At 28.7% G+C, this 6,970-nt stretch overlaps 1 long non-coding RNA gene across 1 annotated transcript; it reads left to right on the top strand.

Annotated features, from left to right (window-relative positions):
• Nucleotides 1–4,565: 4,565 nt before the first annotated feature.
• LOC115995683 lies at nucleotides 4,566–4,832 on the top strand. Its single transcript, XR_004093550.1, has 2 exons — nucleotides 4,566–4,717; nucleotides 4,799–4,832. It is a non-coding gene; the product is annotated as an uncharacterized LOC115995683 (long non-coding RNA).
• Nucleotides 4,833–6,970: the final 2,138 nt, after the last annotated feature.

Genomic DNA, 6,970 nt, shown 5'->3' on the forward strand with positions numbered 1-6,970 from the left:
CAATTAAGCTATTTCAACCTCCTTCCAATTAAATTTGATTGAACTTCGTTTTGTGTTGGAGTTATAAAACTAATTTGTAAGGTCGGTTTAAAATTTTTGGAGTTATAAAACTAATTTTTAAGGTCCGTTTAAAATTTTAAAAAATTACATCTGAAAGTTTTTTTTCAAAATTTTTACTCGGTAGTGTTTAACTTTTAAAGCAAAATGAAATTAAAAAAAAATTATTATGCTAATTTGGTGCAAGGAAAAAAATGTTTAGTTTGGGAAAATTTTTGTTAGATTTTTTACTCAAAAGCCATTTTTTCATTTCGACTCTGAAGATGTCTTTTTTCATTTTTATCTTCAAATCTAGGACTTTTGTATGTAACCCCCCAAAAAAAAAAAAAAGACTTATTTTCCTTTTCATTTTCAAATCTAGTATTTTTTTTTTATGTATTCTTTAAGTTTTCTACCTTTAAATTGTTATGTTGTTTGAATTTTTTAAGGTTTCTACTTTAGAGAAGACAGACCTTCAATGTAGTTAAACATTGTTCTAAAATGTTGAGTTACCAAACACCCTTTCTGACGTGTCAAAACGTGAAAAATGACTGATCAACCAAAATTTTAGTTGACCAACCATTTATACCAAACGTCATAAAACTGGACAATAATTTGTTTTCTTCTTCTTCTTCTTCATTTGAATAAATTGGTAATTAATATTTTATAAGAATTAATATTGTAATAAATTTTTGGTTTTTAAATTTAGACAATGAACCAAATAGAAAAAAAGTTTCTCCATCCTAAATAGAAAAGGATAATTTTTTACTTTTAGTCAAATAAAAAATTAGAAAATAATTTTTAAAAATAAGTTATTTCAGAAATTATTTTTCAATAAATTTTCCTAATTTTAAACCAACACTTCAATTTCTATCTTATATAAAATACCAAATCATAAAATTATTGAAGATTCAAATCGAATAGAAAAATCTAATCTAACATTTAAACAATAATTATGCAGAGAATAAAAAATATGAAAAAAATAAAAAAACGAAAACAAAAGAAAGAAAAGACAAGCATAGATTGATATCATAATTTTGTCACCCTCCACTTTCACGGTGTGCTAATCTTTTGAGTCCCATTTTGACTTTATTATATTTTTCCACCATACCTTCCACTTTATCAACATTATAAGTCCACGGCTTCTCGATCTACGTTTCATTATCAACGGTTCACGTACACGACAAATTTTGTAGATGCATTTATATTTGTATGCATTCAACGTATCTTATTTTAATACCTCTTCTTACAAATAAATTAAAGATGCTAGAGAATTCTGATTAGAGTTAATACCCGAAATGATCGACTATATTCGTGTTTCTTAATATCGTCCTAAATGATTTTGGTGACTCAATGTAGTCTGAAACTTTTACGTTTTTTCTCAATTTAGTCATTAGTGTATTATTTCATCCATTTGGTGTTAAATGAGGGGACAATTTGACGGAATAACAAAAAGAGGATTAAATTGAGCAAAATCACAAAGGTTTGGGATTACATTAGGTCATCATCAAAGTCGTTTAGGACGCAATTGACAAAAACCACTAGTCGAGGACCATTTTGAGTATTAACTCATTTTGATTATATTGATCAGTTTAAAAAAATCAAAGTGATTTATTATAAAAGGTAACACACACACACACACACACACACACATATATATTGTTGTGTATGTGTAACTTTTTTGGGTATTACTGAAAACACCTCGGGGAACTACCTTATCTTTTACTAGGCAATACTCAATGCATCAACTCGAAGAAGATTCCTCAAAGTCTCAAGTAGATCTATCCAAATCACCATCCCCCAAATACCTTTTTGGCAAAGTTGGCGAGTCTATTCGTGCAGCCCTTGCCTTCCCTTAAGGTGTGCGAGGCCTTAGTGATCCCACAAAGTACCATCAGTTTTCTACAATCTGCAAGCAATGTTGAACAAACTTGATCTAAATCTAAATCCAAATCCTTTAGAATGACCTTCACCACTACCTCCGAATCAAGCTCCACACTAACTGCTTCCAAGTACAGACAAAGCTAACATTATGTAGAACAGAAATACTTACTCCACTAGAATCGATGTTGCCACTGTCAAACTCATTCAACCTTGAAATTGATCATTGATGTTGAAGTCACCAACTGCATCTAATTGGATAGCATTTGATGTGATTTCATCAATAACCTTGTGGAGTATTGAAGGAAACGTAGGAGACGAGGGAGTAGTAGCAATTTTTTAAGCCTCACCAACCAGGATCTTTGATTCCTAAGACATTTAATTGGTCCGTACTTGTTCAATTAATAACAACAATGTTTCTGGTTCAATCTCTTTTGTTCTGTCAAATGCAAAACGTTTAGTACAATTGTAGCTTCATACAAATCAGCTGATTTCATGATTGATTCCTCCAGAGTTTGGGGAATTTATTGAGCCTTCAAGTGTTTCTTTGCTTGGGCAAATTAGATTGAAGGTAGTATTGGCTCCCTTTAGCTTAGTTCTCTCTCGGATATAATAAGTGAAAGAGATATGCCGATGATATGATTTTTCTCCTTCACTATTACTTCTTTTGGTATATTTTCAGCATTCAATTTGTGCAAGCAATGCATAGTCATTCTTCTAAGGCTATTCATGTTTACAACAAAGACAACATTTTTAAATCTAATAAAATTCTGAAACTAAAACAACAATCACCCAAAAATAACAATATTATTGTTAACCTAGTTTAGATTCAAATTTGCAATTGTTCTTTTTTGCAAACTAGCATCCGTAACACAATTGCACATAAGAAACTAGGGCTGGGCAAAACGGTTCGGGTAAATCGAACCGAACCGAAAAACCGATCTGTTCAGGTTTTAGAAGAACCGAACCGAACCGAAAAACCGAACAGTTTTTTAAATTAAATATAAATACATATTATATATAATTAATAAATAAATAAATAAATAAATATATATATATATATATATATATATATATATATATATATATATATATATATATATATATTATTTCTAAACTAAAATGAATTTGGAATTCATTCCAGATTGGAATGAATTCCAAATTCATTCCAGTTTACTAGATTGAATTTTCAGTTACTGGAATGAAATTTCAGTTTTTATTTTTTTTTAATTTGTTTGAATTGTTAATTTGTTATGTTGGTATTTAATATTTGGATATTTGGCTTTGGATTTGGGTTATGTGATGTTTCATGTATAGTTATTACAGCGCCCCGTTACGTCGCGGCGTCCCCCGACCGCCTTATTGCCTATGAAATGTTGAAATTCGGGGATCGTAAACCAAACCGAACACCGAACCGAGCAAAATTAGAACCGAAACCGAACCGCTTCAACCCGAACTGAAATCGAACCGAACTCTAATGTTAAACCGAATGGTTTAACTTTTTCTAAAACCGAAACCGAAAAAATCGAATCGAAAACCGAAATGCCCACCCCTATAAGACACTACCAACAAAAAGAAGCGGACAAGCAATGAAGACGAAGATAATGACAAACCTATCCAAAAATGAATTAACAAAACTTAAAGTAATTTCGAGCAAGAGTAGTATCTACTACCTAATACTATTCCAACTATAATAAGTATTTAGATTATTGTTTTTATAATAGTGAAAACATTAAATTTAATGCCAACTATAATGAACTTCTCTTATATAATCTTGTATTGGTATACTTTGAATTACTTATTTAAATACAAACATTGGGCATTAAATTAGTCCCGTAATACGCGTGAAAAAACCTAGTAATGTAATAAATGTTTATGTTTAGCATATTTATTATATTTAAGTATCGTATATGGTTCATCTTGTAGGTCCACGGTATAGTTTTTCCAAAAATTGAGATAGATTGAGAAATCATCATCATTATTATTATTATATGGTCACAAAAAGAACTAAACATACATAACAGGTCAAAAACTAGAGGACAAATAACCCTAGGGGGCTCATATACTATATGTAATAAGATTATAATTATTGCCTTGAAAGGGGTGACCGAATTAGTGAAACATGATTCTCGTATACAAATATCATGGGTTTGATTCTTAGATTGTTAACACCCTTTTAGTCAAAACCGTTGCATAGGGAGTGTACATCCTCAGGTAATAGTTGGAGTTTCCCTAACCGTCCAAAAAAAAATTATACTCCGTAATTGTTAAATGTGCTTTAGTCTTTTTGAATTAAGAATTATTGTAATTAGTTGTAGTAATTGATGTAATAATATAAGATTATAGTTGTATTGTGATACAATGATGTATTTATTGTTTTGAAAAATAAAATATTTTTAAATATTTCTAAATTAATAAATGTCATTTTTAATAGTACATACATAGATGCACCTAGATTTAAAACAAATTAAATTACATGCACGTATCTGCCACAAAATTTATTGATATTTATTAGTTGTCACCCTTTAATTTGACTTGCGTGATTTGATAGCCCCCAACAAATTGTTCCAAAATAGAAAAATCAACTTTTTTCCCCAAAGTGAAAGTTGGCAAGTGTCCACTATAAGCATGTATAAAATGAAGACAAATTGCTAGAAGGCTCATCAAAGCTATTGGAAAGCTGAATGAATTGAAGCCATATTAAATTGTGTTAGAACTATGGCCACCACTTCTCTTCATCTTCTAGTCATTCTTCTTTGTTTTTCTCACCTTATTTGCTTGAATGCCATCCCAATTACAAGTAATTATTTTTTTTCAATAATCATTAATAATTAATATTATTCTTGTTGGCCCTTCAATTTGATATTGTATTGATTTTCAGGAAGCAGAAGGCTGGTGCAAAAATCTCAAGAAAATGATGAATTAATTGATACCCACATCAAGGTATGTACCTCTCTCTCTCTCAATCTTCATGGATATATGCTTCTCACTTCTCAACCCAAATAAACATTTCTCCAATTTCATTTATTCATCACTATAAGTTGTAAGATAAGCTCTGTGTTTAAAGCAATTCAAAATTTTTATGCTTTTGTTTCCATAAATACTACCTAGGCTATCTCAGTTTATCTGTCATTATTTATTATTCACGGGTCAAATTAAATTAACTATTTCTGTTTTTTTTTCTTTAATATTTTAAAAATAATTTTTAGATTTGGTTTTCGTGTTTAATGCATATTTACTTTAATTTTTATGCAATTTCTAAATATATACATTTTATATACTAATATTAAACTAAATATTACAAAAAACTGAATTGTAAATTACTTGAATCTATCAAGTCTCATTAACCAAACTAAAAACATAAAATGGAATAGAGGAGTACTTAAATTACATTTTTTGGCATACAATTATATGTAATTATTATTTATGTTTAATAATTAAAAACACATGAATTAGTTTGACCACATTTCATTTAGGGGTGTTTGATTTTAACAAGAGAATTAGGAAAAAAAAAAGAATTATAATTTCATGGGAAAGGAATAACGGTGGAATAAATTAGCAATTCAATTTCATTGTTTGGTTACGTTGTTGAAAGTAGAATTACTAGAACTTTTGTTTGCTTTACATGGAAATTATAAAGGGAACAAGTAGTATAAGCATCAAAATAGCCATTAATAATAATAATAATAATAATAATAATAATAATAATTATTATTATTATTATTATTATTATTATTATTATTANATATATATATATATATATATATATATATATATATATATATATATAGACATGTAATGTGGAAATTTACTTGTGTATGTAGTCATAAGAAAATATGGAACCCGAAAATACAACTATATAGATACTATATATGTAGGTATGTTTGTGTGCATCGGTGTGTTTATGTATGCCTCTGTGTTACATGTGTGAGTAAAAAATGTGAGTTTAATATTTTTATTTGTGTAATTTGTATGGAGTTTTTCTGTATAAATGTATGGACAACATAGGTCAATTTATCTCTTATGATCATTTTTCAACTAAGATCACAAGACATGATTTATTCAATATACACCCTCAGATAGTGGACTAAGAGTTTCTCCGTTAACTCAAAAAATTAAAAAAATCTAGGTACACTACTACACTTTTAAACTCCGGAAAGATCAATATTTTTATATATGGTGCCTTGCAAGATTTTTTTGAGAGGCATCTGATAGTCAAAAAAAATTCAAACTTTCTTGAAAATTTAAAATGTAGAAAATTCTTCTCTCATTCGGTGCCAGTTTTTATTTAGTAAGGCTCGGGTCAATAGAAATATAATTGTATGATATCAAAAAAAAAAAAAAAAAAAGTAAATCTCACCTATGGGAGGTAAGATTCTTTTCTTGAGTGATTGACAATCTACCTAACTTTATTCAATTGGGTGCTTATCATTTTTAAGTTTTAAAACCAAATTAAAAGTCTTATAAATATAAGAAATTTGTGTTTCTCACCAATACGAAGGATAACAACACTATTTATTGAAGATGTTTGTCTTTCTCAACACTTTTTTTACATATGTAATGTTTTGTATTTTTAATATTATTGTTGCAAAATGTAATTTTTTGGCATATGGTTTATTAATTTAAAAGTGATTTATTAAATACTCAATTATTCGTTATTTTTTTTTAATGTTTGTAAACATCAAGGATATATTAGAGATTTTTTTTAAAAAAAAATTAGGAAAGTTTTAACAAACCAAACATCTTAATTAATTTTTTATTAGGCAATTAATTTATTATGTTTCTAGGATAGCACCAAACATGTTAATTAATTTTTCCTGCAAGGTTATTCCCATCAAATATATTCATTAAAATCTAATTGATAGAAAAGTACAAAACGCACTCTGAGTGTCTTTCTCCAACAATTCTTTCCACCATCAATGTAGAGTAGTGGAAGGGCCCCACGGGGCTAGCTTAGTTAGTTTGATCGATCATCTTAAAGTCTTGTTCCAACGAGACCATAGGGATTCGAATCCTACTAGGAACATGAGAGTCCTTGGGAGACCTTGACGGA

Source organism: Ipomoea triloba, chromosome 11 (assembly GCF_003576645.1).
Source record: "Ipomoea triloba cultivar NCNSP0323 chromosome 11, ASM357664v1".
NCBI classification, from domain to species: domain Eukaryota; kingdom Viridiplantae; phylum Streptophyta; class Magnoliopsida; order Solanales; family Convolvulaceae; genus Ipomoea; species Ipomoea triloba.